This window comes from Hemitrygon akajei, chromosome 15, assembly GCF_048418815.1.
Source record: "Hemitrygon akajei chromosome 15, sHemAka1.3, whole genome shotgun sequence".
In the NCBI taxonomy this organism is placed as follows: domain Eukaryota; kingdom Metazoa; phylum Chordata; class Chondrichthyes; order Myliobatiformes; family Dasyatidae; genus Hemitrygon; species Hemitrygon akajei.
The window spans coordinates 34,681,413-34,693,652 of NC_133138.1; the positions used below are offsets into that span (position 1 = coordinate 34,681,413).

At 41.7% G+C, this 12,240-nt stretch overlaps 1 protein-coding gene across 6 annotated transcripts in view; it reads left to right on the forward strand.

Annotated features, from left to right (window-relative positions):
- The window catches only part of LOC140739251 (protocadherin-1-like), a 495,491-nt gene that overhangs the window by 126,219 nt on the left and 357,032 nt on the right, over positions 1-12,240 (forward strand). The gene's annotated exons all lie outside the window — the stretch shown is intronic.

Sequence of the window (12,240 nt, forward strand, 5' to 3'; positions counted from 1 at the left end):
ATCAGCCTTCTGAATGTAAACACTAAAGACGACTTGTTCTCTGTGATAGTTGCAAAGAATGTTTCAACAAAATATAGCCTAATAGGTGAAAAAGTTGTGAATCAATGCCCAGAAATAGCTTTGAAATTAAAATAAAACACAAAAACCAGATTTAAAATCTGGATGCCACAGTAGCATAGCAGTTAGTACAGTTAGTAACTACTAACAGTTAGTAGCCTAGGGCGTCAGAGTTTGGAGTTCAATACTGACACTGTAAGGAGTTTCAAAGTTCAAAGTAAATTTTTCTCAAGGCTCATATATGTCACCATAAGCAAACCTGAGATATACTTTCTTGTGGGCATACTTAATAAATTAATAATAGAATAATAATCATAATAGAATCAATGAAAGCCTGCACCAACGGGGACATTCAGCCAGTGCGCAAAAGACAACAAACTGTTCAAAATATAAAAAGAAAGAAATAATAGTAATAAAAAATTAAGCAATAAATATTGAGAACATGTGAAGAAGAGTCCTTGAAAGTGAGTCCATAGGTTGTTGGAGCATCTCAATGATGAGACAAGTGAAGTGAAGTACATTCTCTCCGTGATATACATGAGGTTCCTCCGGTTTCCTGCCACATTCCAAAGATGTACCACTAAGTAGGTTGTTAATTGGTTATTGTAAATGATCCAGCAATTAAGTTAGGGTTAAATAGGTGGCACAGTTCATTGGGCCAAAAGTGCCTATTCTGCACTGTTTCTCTAAATAACTTTTGTAAGGGGTTTCTTCTTTATGTTACTGCGTATGTTCATTAAAATGGCTTCTTGGTTATGTTAAATGCTGAGAAGGCTCTCTCACTGCCGTTTGTTTGGGTTATCCTATTGATAAGAGAGCGAATGAACCAATGGGTGTCCATGTTATTCTTCCTTTGGGGTGATGTGCTGTCTCAAATGGCTGGGAAAGAGGGGTTTTGGGGGGAGTCGGAGGGCAGATCGAGAGGAAGACAGACATGCTGGGAGTGCTCTGGTCGATCACTTCAGGTGGCCCCGAGCTACGAGTTGTAGGGTCGGAGCGGATCGTAGGGGAAGAAGGAAGGTCCCGGGAGCTCCAACTGTGTGTGCACGAAGAAACTGAACTTCGATAAGTCTGGTGCCTTTGTTTTTTGTTTCCTTTCATTCCTTTTTGTATTGTATCTTTATTAATCTCATAGTCCAAGTAAGATTTATAAAGTGTAATTTGTAAAATGTACATTGATGTTTGAGGCCGTATCAGGTGACATTGCACAGCAACTGACGCAACCGTGAGACGAGTTTGGGCGGGAGTCGGGGTCTCCCCTAGATACGTACGATCCGATATAGCTGAGCGTTACACTTTAAATAAGCTCATCACTGACAGGAGCCGGAATAAGGAGGCTGGAGGAAGGGGGTGGGTGCAGAAGTTGGGAGGTGATAGGTGAGACTAGGTGGTGAGGAGAGAGATGGATCAGTTGGGAGTGTGAAAGTGAAGAGCTGGTAGATGATGTATGGAAGAAGAAATGAGCAGAAGAAGAAGGGATCTGAGAGGAGAGGACAGTGGAATAAATAGAAGGAGTTGGGAAACTGGAGCGAGATGACGGACAGGTCATGAGATGTGGAAGAGGAGAAGATGGTGCTCACCAACTGCTGGACAATCTTCGCCCCACCACTCATTGAGATTGGTCAGTGCAAAATAGTCCTGCATTATGCGAACATGGACAAAATCATTGCAAAGAAGGTATCATTATTTACTTATTTACTTTTTAGACATGCAGTGTGAAATGGGCCCTTCGAGCCCAATGAGCCGTGCCAACCAGCGACGCACTTATTTAACACAGGCCTAATCAGGGACCAGTTACAATGACCAATTAACCTACTAGCCGGTTTGTCTTTGGACTGTGGGGCACCCGGAGGAAACCCTCGTGCATACAAGATGGAATGGACAATATTAATTACGGAGGATTGAACTCTGCACTCCAATGCCCCGAACTGCAGTAGCGTTGCACTAACCACCACACTACCACGATGCCCCTTCCTGCATCACGGAAACTGCCCCTTTGGCACATGGACAAAAAAATTGCAAAAAGACTTCATTATGATAAATGGCCCATTGATTTTGTTTCTCTCACTCGTCACTAATTAAAGAATTCTTGCAGATTCATCTTCAGGCTTCAGATCAGTCCTGGATTCTGGCCAGTTGTACTGGGTCCTGTTTACGTCTACAACTTTTCATTCCATGATAGGACTTGGTGATTGACTGGAGCTTGCTTTTTTCCTTTTTTATATTCCAATTACTTAATGAATAAAAATAATCTTGGATATAGCATTCGTGCAAGCTTAGGAATGGAACAGTGAATTTGGAGAATTGAGGTATTTGCAAAGCTCAGCCATTTAAAAGGCTTAATGTAATTAGGCTGCACAAACTTGGGTTGTTTTCTCTGAAGCGGCGAAGGCTGAAGGGAGATCTGATAGAGGTTTATAAGATTAGGAGAGGCATAGATAGAGTAGACAGACAGTATCTTTTTTTCCCCCAGAGTTGAAATGTCTGATATCAAAGGGGCATGCATTTAAGTTGAGAGGGAGTATGTTCAAAGGAGGTGTTCTTTGTATTATTTATCGTATTATTTTTGCTCTGCGTATAGTTTGCTTTCTTCCACACTTTGGTTGCTATTAGTCTTACTGTGCTATTTTTCTGTTGTATTGCTTTGTCCTACTGTGAATGCCTGCAAGAAAATAAATCACAAGTTAGTATATGATGACAAACATTTACTTCAATAATAAATTGATATTGAAAATTGATCTTTGAACAATGGTGATATGGGAGGGGGAGAAGACGCAAAATTCAGGGAGGAAAAAATGAGGGAGAAATACAGTGAGGGATTAAAAGGCTGGAGAAAAGATAGGAGTGAATGTGGGAGAAAATAAAGAGAGAGAAAGTGGGGAGGAAAAGGGACAAAATACAGTAAGTGGGAAAGAGAATAAAGAGGAAAAAGATGAGAGAAAACAGGAAAGAGCAAAGAGTGCTGCAGTAGTGCAGTAGTTAGCAGAACGCTAATACAGTTCAGACTTTGTTCGGAGTTCAATTCCGTGTCTTTTGTATGAAAATTTCGATGTTCTCCCCGTGACTGCATGGGTTTCCTCTGGGTGTTCCAGTTTCGTCCCACAGTCCTAAGAGGTACCAGTTAGTAGAATAATTGATCGTTGTAAATTGTCCTGTGATTAGTCCAGTGTTAAATGGGAGAGTTGCTGTGTGGCGTGGCACGTTGGGCCAGAAGGGCCTGTTCTGTGTTGTATCTCTAAATAAATCAGGAAAAATAAGTAAATAATAGGCATGACCAAAATGAGCCAAATAGCTTCCTTCTGTAGTTTTATTTTTGATGATTTTGTTGGGTCAAAGTGGTACGTAAATATGCTTTGCTAAGTCTCTGCAGAGTGCAGGAGAGTAAGTAGAGCATTAGATGAAATATTCTCTTTGTTCGGTTTGCTAATATTGCATGTAATCACCAAAATAAGCCTCAAAATAATGCAGATGGAGGACTAGCAAGTGGAAATTAATGACCAGGAAATTGAAAACATTTGAAGTTTGGTTTGCTCATTCTGATGAATATATGGATTTATCATCTTGGATGTAAAGAACAGTCTTGAAAACACATAAGTTCATTCGAAGTTAATGATTACAGTTGGAGAAATGGAATAGCCAGGCAGTCTAAAGCTTTTCAGGGATTGAAAGGCTTATCATATAAGGAGAGTTTTAAGGCTTTGGGCCTGTACTCACTGAAATTAAGAAGAGAGGTGTGGGGGGGAGGTGGTGGGAGTGTGGTGGGAGATCTCATTGAAACCAATTGACTGGTGAAAGGCCTCGATAGAGTAGATGAGGAGAGGTTGTTTTCTATAGGGGCGAGTCGAGTACCTGAGAGCAGAGCCTCAGAAGAGAGAGGCGTCCATTTAGAATGGAGATTAGGAGGATTTTCTTTAGCCATAGACTGGTGAATCTGTGGGATTCATTGCTACAGGCAGCTTCCGAGCCCAAGTCATTGGGTATCTTTAAGGCAGAGGTTGATAGGTTCTTGATTAATCAGGCATGAAGGGATATGAGGAGAAGGTAGGAGGTTGGGGCTGAGACGGAAATGGATCAGCCATGATGAAATGGTGGAGCAGACTCGATGGGCCAATGTTTTATGGTTTAAATAAAGTAATAATAGTTTGAGATTTGGCAAAGCAGCATGGATCTGACATGAAACCAATATTGGTTTGATGGCACAAAGTTCTTCTTCCACAATGCTGAGGTTCTGAGGTGTTAAAATCAAAATGCTTCATCTCAGATGGACATAAAGTATACTATGATACTATATTAAAATACAAATGTGTCTGGACAATCTGTATTCATCATAGAACTTAAACACAATAGAATTTATGAAAAACCGTACATAAATGAAGACTGATAGCCACCATGAAAAAGAAGACAAATTGTGCCAATAGAGAAAAGAATAATACAGAGAACATGAGTTGTAAAGAGTCTTTGACAGAGAGTCTCTGGGTTGTGGAATCAATTCAGATGATAATGATGTCTCAGTAATGATATCTTGAAATTTCATCCCATGCACAAGGCTATATAATTGAAACATGAAGCATTCAAATGATCTCCAGTTTAATTTTAGTAATCTAAATGTTAGCGTTTGGACAAGGAAGTGCAATTGCTCAGTGTAAGAGAAATTGGCTTGGATGTCCTTGTATGTCAGCCAATCAAAAACATCAGGCACAGCAAGGCAACTGGTGTGTTGGGCAGAGGATGTAAATAAGTGTAGCAGCAAGTGTGTCTGGCTGCAATTCTACACAGCGTTGGTGTGCAAGAGACCAGAAGTGCTGAAATCTGGAGCAAAAGCAAACTCCTGGAAGAACTCAGTGGATGAAACAGCCTCTGAAGAAGCAAAAGAATGGATGACTTTGCAGGTCAAGGCCCTTGCCTCAGGACTGGATACAGGATCTCAATCATAACATCTATAATTCTCCACAGATGCTGTGTGGTCCCCAAGTCCACCCAGCAGTTTGTTTTAGCACCAAGAATATCTTTGATGCCTTCCCTCTTCCTTCTCATTCCTGAAGATGGCTCTGGGCCCGAAATGTCGACTGTTTATTCTTTTCCATAGATGCTGCCTGACCTGCTGAGATCCCCAGCATTTTATGTGTGTTGCTTTGGATTTCCAGCATCTGCAGACTTTCTCATGTTTATCACTTTGATTTGATCGAGTCACGGTCACCAGACCTCGGTTGACCCAAGCGAATGGTTGTTACCACAGAGCATTTTCACAGGTGCAATTACAGGTTTTGAAGGGACGATGAGGATCGTAAACATCAGCCTTTGTGCAAGAAATCATAGGTGTCATAGATGGCTTCACCACAGAAAGGCCTCTTCATGGCAGAATTATTGGATGGTATCTGCAGAGTGAAATGTACCATGGAAGTGGTCAATTAAGAAAAGATATGCTGGCATTGGAATGAGTCCAGAGGAGCTGCAGAAGAATGCTCCTGAGAATGAAAAGGATGATGTATGAGGAGTGCTTGATGGCTCTAGACATGTACTCGCTGGAGTTTAGAGGAATGAGTGGGAGGGGGGTGATCTCATGGAAAACTAACAAATATTGGAAGGCCTAGATATAATGGACATTAAGAGGCTCTTTCCAATAGCGGGAGGAGTCTAGGACCAGAGGACACAACCTCAGAATATAAGGACATCCCTCCAGAAGAGGGATGAGGCATCTTGATTGTTAAGGTGCAAAGGTTGTGAAGGGAAGGTAGGGGAATGGGGTTGAGAGGGATAATAAATCAGCCATGATTGAATGGCAGAATTGACATGTTGGGTCGATGGCCAAATTCTGACCCTATGTCTTATGATCTTATAGTCATATACTGATTCCAGAGCAATGGATCACTAGTAAGATTGCTCTCGGTATATGGTTTTGCTTTCTGTAGTCACACTGGGGACTTGGACTGCATCGCTTGTAATTGGCTGCAGATCCACTGAGAGTTGTTGAGCCCTACAGCACAGAAACAGGCCCCTTGGCTCATCCAGTACATGCCAGACTGGTACTCTGCCTCGTCCCTCCTACCTGAGCCCAGCCCATAGCCGTCCATGCCTCGCTCATCCAAGTACTTCTCTAACTTACTTTAAATGTCACAATCAAACCCACATCTACCCCTTCCACTGGTAGTTCGCTCACAGTCGCACCGCCCCCTAGGTGGAGAAGTTTCCCCTCAGGTTTCCCTTCAATATTTCACATTTTACCTGAAACCTTGGACTTCTAGTTCTAACCTCTGAACGAGTTTCATCGCCTTAGTATAAGACTTGTTTTTGACTTTGATGTTAAACTGCGTCATTCAATGTGTTTTTTTTCAACTGTGCCACATGGACTTGACATTCAGCGAACTGAACCATGATCTTTGCTGATGCAAAATATTTCTTGAAAATCTAATTACGTACTTCCACCTGCAAGCTCTCACAATGCTGTTTTTTTTACATTAAAAAAATAGACCGGTAATTTTCTACTCTGTTTATATCCTTTTGTTTAAACAGACCTTGAAATGAAATTTGTGCTCAATGGGGGTAGGAGAGGATCCGGGAACAATAAGTGTTATTAGTTTATTCTTTTCACAGTACCTCGCTTTTCTCTTGGTTGATTGTACTCTTTTATTTCCCTGCTAGCATTGGTACAACATTGTGGGCTGCACTCACTGATCAGCTTAATTAGGTACCTCTGTACATCTGCCAGTTTCTGCAAATATCTAATCAGCCAATCAAGCGGCAGCAACTCAATGTAGAAAAACATGCTGTCATGGTCAAGAAGTTCAGTTGTTGTTCAGTCCAAACATCAGAATGGGGAAGAAATGTGCTTGAAGTGACTTTGACTGTGGAATGATTGTTGGTGCCAGACTGGGTGGTTTGAGTGTCTTAGAAACTGATGATCTCCTGGGAATGTCACACTCAACAATCTTTAAACTCCGCAGAAGAATGTGTGAAAAACTTAAAGCACATGGTGAGCAAAAGTTCTCTGGGTGGAAATGCTTTGTTAATGAGAGCGGTCAGAGGAGAATGGCCACGCTGATTTGAGCTGAGGGGAAGGCAAATAACCACGTGTTACAACAGTGGTGTGCAGAAGGGTATCTCTGAATGCACAACACATTGAACTTTGAACTGGATGGGTTACAGCAACACAAGACCACAAATGTACAAAAGTACACGCAATGGCCACTTTATTAAGCACCTCCTGTACCTAATAAACTATCCACTGCGTCTAAATGCTTCTGGTTAAAGAAGGAATCCAAAGCAACATGCTGTCCTCCAGGTCTATTCTCATGAAGACTTCTTACTTTTGTAGTTCAACCCTCAGCAATCAATGGTAGCCACATTGCAAATCTGCAACAGTGAGAAGTGAGCGTTAGAACATTCATAAAAGGAAATTTATTTCAACTACTATTGGTACAACACGGAAGATTATTATCACCGAGAAATGTTGAGGATTATATATTTACTCATTCATTTAGAGATACAGTGCAGACCAGGTCCTAGTGGACCAACGAGCCTTACTGACCAGCAATCAATGTGTTTAACACTATTCATGGGACAAATTACAATATCTGATTAACCTAGTAATAGGTACATCTTTGGTCTGTAGGGAGAAAACCAGAGCTCCTGGAGGAACAGAACCCATGAATGCTAGCTTACTACTTCTTTTATTTCCACTTTGCACTACTTATTTAACTGTTCGTATATATACTTACTGTAATTCATATTTTTTCTATTATTATTATGCATTGTTCTGCTGTGTAAAAGTCAACAAATTTCACAACATAAGCCAACGATATTAAACCTGATTCTGATTCTGATTCAGGGGGAAAACAAGTGAACTCCATTCCAGACGGCACCTGAAATGAACTCCGAACTCTGGAACGCTCCGAGCTGAGATAGCATCGCGCTACCTTCATATTACTACCTTTTGACCAGTATTTTATGTGGGACATTAATGGGGGCCCGTTTTGGTCTGGCAGAATAGATGCAACACTGAGAGCAGAGATTGAAAAGATGTCTCTTAATTGGGCCACAGTCGAATGCATGATTTCTCCAAGTGATTTACTTTTCACAGCTTAACCCAATTATCTGGTTCCCACCACACCTGTGACAGACTACTGCTGGGCCAGAGCATTATCCATTTCCTGACGTGTCCTTCTTTCTGACACCCTTAATTAAATCAGAACTTTTTCCAATTCTCCTCCTGCAGTCTTTGTGAAAATTGGATGGAAGATAACAACGCACATACAGTGTGACATTAATCGCAGGTCAAAGAACAGGTGTTGGTTCTTTGGTGTACATCTCACCTCCTGTCACCTCAAGACCCTTCCATTATTTATAAGGCACAGGTCAAGAACGTGATGGAATATTCCTCAGTTGTCTGGATGAATGCAGCTCCCACATCAGATTCTTGAGAGTTTTTCATTGGACCTGGGCATACATGTACTTATCTATATGACAATAAACTTGACTGTGACCCTGTTAGACAACATCCCATTTGACTGGCAGTGCATTTACTTGCTAAGCTGTTCTGACACCACCAAACATGGGAACTAGCTTTAAATACTTTTGACTGAAATATTTTAATGCCATTTAAAATAAAACCAATAAAATAAAAGAAAATAAACATAATATTATAAATTAACAAAGGCTTTGAAAAGAATGTCAAAAATACCAACACTAACCTTAATCCCTTGTCACTGTTGGCTTAGTGACACAATGGATAGCATGCTAGGCTTCTGTTCATGTGTGATCAAGTAATTCAAAGGTTGATGGTTCAAGTTCCACCAGAGGCTTTAGACTTACTGGGATGCTCTTTGCATTAATGAGGGTTTCTTATAAAGGTAGATTGAGCGAGCTAGGGTTTTCCTCTTTGGAGTGAAAAGTATGAGAGGGGACTTGACAGGGGTCTATAATGTAATAAGAGGCATTTACAATACTGTGCAAAAGTTTTAGGCCCTTATATACCTCTATAGCTAGGGGACTTTTCCACAGTACTGTAGTAATTCTATGTATTGCACCATACTGCAGCCCCAGTAACACTAATTTTATGACATATGTGAGTGATGATAAACCTGGTTCGGATACGGGTCTCTGTTGAGTACGGAGAGAGAGAAGGGAACAGGAAGAGGGAAATCATGGTTGGAAAAAGGGGAAGGGAAAGGGGAGTGAGCAGGAAGCACCAGAGAAATATTCTATGATGATCAATAATCCAATTGTTTGGAATCAAATAACCTTGCTTGGTGTCTCAGGGCTGGATGAGTCTGTACCCTGGCCATCTCCTGCCATCGCACTCCTCGGTCACCTGTTCCACACCCATTCCGTGGCGCTCCACCTTCGCCATTCCCAATATCCTTAGTTCGTGCCAGATTTGCAGACTCAGTCTCTGCTCCATGTTGACAAATACAGCACAGTGCAAAAGTCTTAGGCACCTTAGCTATATTGTAGACATGGGCAAGAGGTTTAGTTTTTGTTCAGACCGAACACCAGAATGGGGAATAACTTCAGTCTAAGTGACTTTTGTTGTGTCTATGCACAACTACGTATCAATTAAATAAAAGCACAAACGTGGAAGATGGCTTTAAAGGGTGCAATCACATTGCAATGAGAATGAGAGAGAACTATGTGCATGCATAGACAACCGCACATGCACAGACAACAGATGAATACTTAGTGTTGGGGGGGGGGGGGGAGGTTGCTCTAAAAGAAATAGGTCCATACATTACACTTTCTTCCCCTTTAGATTAATATAACATAAAACTGTATATGCACAAAACATTCAATTTCCCTTTAATAGACCATATTCAAATTAACAGGATTTCACAATAACAGTCCATAAGTTATTTACTGTACTAAAGGTTCAGTCTTTTGGGTGGTGCTCTGTTTCTTTCAGGGTAGCTCCTCTGGACCTGTGAAATAGCATTAAGTTTGCTAGGTGTCTTGTCTTCCATTAAACTTCCTGTCCGATCTCAAAGCTCCTTGGTGATTCACTTGGCAACTGGCTGAACTGCTAATTCTGCACTTCCCTCCACTGATCTGGTTTCAGGAGGTCTATACGAGATCTCAGATTCCTATTCATGAATATGAACAGATTGATTTGTCTTCGCATGAGTTCTGAAACACAAAAGTTGCCGGGTGGCAAAGATCTGACTTGAAATGTCCGATGCCATTTTTCTTCGTGATCAGTTGGAATTCTTCTGACGTGTATTGTCATCTGCTGTCACTCACAATTTGTTCTGTTAAGCCATTTCTGGCGAAGATAGTCCTGAGGGCGGAGACAGTCTTTGCTGAGATGGTTGACTTCATTGGTGTAGCTTCTGGCCGCTTCAAATAAGCATCCTTAGCAATCAGAAACATGGAGTCCATGAATGGTCCAGTATAGTCAATATGTGCCCTTTGTCATGGTGAAAACAGTCACTCCCATGGTTGTAACGTTTCCTATGGGAGTGCATTTTAAACTTTTTCCATCCTGAACAGCTTTTGGCTATGTCTGCAATCTGTTTATCTATTCCTGACCACCACACGTAGCTCTGGGCAAGATTCTTCATCTTGACTGTAACCAAATGTCCTACATGCAGATTTTCTAACACTCTGGTGTGTACTTTAGAGGGAACAGCAACACAAGATCCACAACATCAGCATCCTTTGACATGCTGACATTTGGTATCATCTCACTGAGAAATCTGGAAACATAGAGTTACCATGAGCTGGCCATTTCTGCATGATGATTTCATAGACTTCTGACAATGTCGGGCCATTCCTTGTTTCCCTTTGTATTTCGGAATTTGTTACTGGCAACTAGTCCACTAATGTGGTGTGGAACACTTCTGTTGGGTCACAGTATGAAAATGTTTCTTCTTCAGTTGCCAATAGTGGATGACCTGACAAACCATCAGTGTTGCTGTGTTGTTTGGCACCCTTGAACTCTATTGCATAACAGTGGGCTCCGAGGAGCAGTGCATAATGTTGTAACTGAGTAGCAGTTATCACTGGAATTCCCTTCCTGGGATAGAAAATGGACACTAGCTGGTGATCTGTCACTCGCATAAACTTTTGTCTGTAGAGGTAGGGGTGGAACTTCTTTATTCCCCACACTAGACTAAGGGCCTCTCGGTGCGTAGTTATGTTCTGCACTCATCAGTGATCTTGACGCAAATGCAATCGGGCATTCAGATCCATCTTTCATAGGGTGTGACAGCTTCAATGCCTTAAGAGGATGTTTCGCATGCCAGTGTGATGGGCAAGGATGGGTCATAATGGGTAAGCAGTTCATCAGATGTTATTAGTCTCTTAGTTTCCTTGAATGGTCTTTCACATCTTTCTGGCCATTCCCATTTTGCTCCTGTCTGCAACAGTATGTTCAATGGATGCAGCACTGTTGCAGTGTTTGGGAGAAACCAGTGGTAGTAGTTTACAAGGCCCAAGTATAACCTGAGCTGTGACACATTTTCCAGTTTGGATGCCTGTAGCACTGCTTCAGTCTACTCTTGTGATGAACGTAAGCCATGCTCGTCAATGACAAGTCCACAATATGAGATTCATTCTTGAAAAACTCACATTTCACACTCTTTGCGCACAGACCATACTCACTCAGCCTGGTAAACACCTTACCAAAGTTCTGGAGATGTTCATCATCATTTTTGCCAGGTACGATGATGTCATCAAGGTAACATTGCGTTCCGGGGGTATCTTGGAGCACTTGGTCCATTGCTCTTTGCCAAATTGCTGGAGCTGATGCAATGCCAAAGATGAGACAATTATACTGGAACTGTCCCTGTGAGTGTTGATTGTGAGGAACTTCCTGCCTGACTCCTCAGTGTCCATTTGCAGATAGGCTTCTGACAAGTCAAGATTTGAAAACCTCTACCTGCCTGCCAAAGAAGCAAAAATGACTTCTATTCACAGGAGAGGATATTGCACAGTATGCAGCACCGGGTTGATGCTCACCTTGAAGTCCCCACATATACAAATGTCTCCGGCCTTCCCTTTCCTGATCATCGAGACAATGGGTGTGGCCCAATTGCTCCACTCAACCCTGGAGCAAATTCCAGACATCTCCTAACTCTGCAGTACAACATCTACTTTAGGACATAGTGCGTAAGGATGCACTTTATAGTATCTAGGTGTTGCTGTTTCATCCAGTTCAGTTCTGGCCTTCATGCCTTTGAGTTTATGAATACC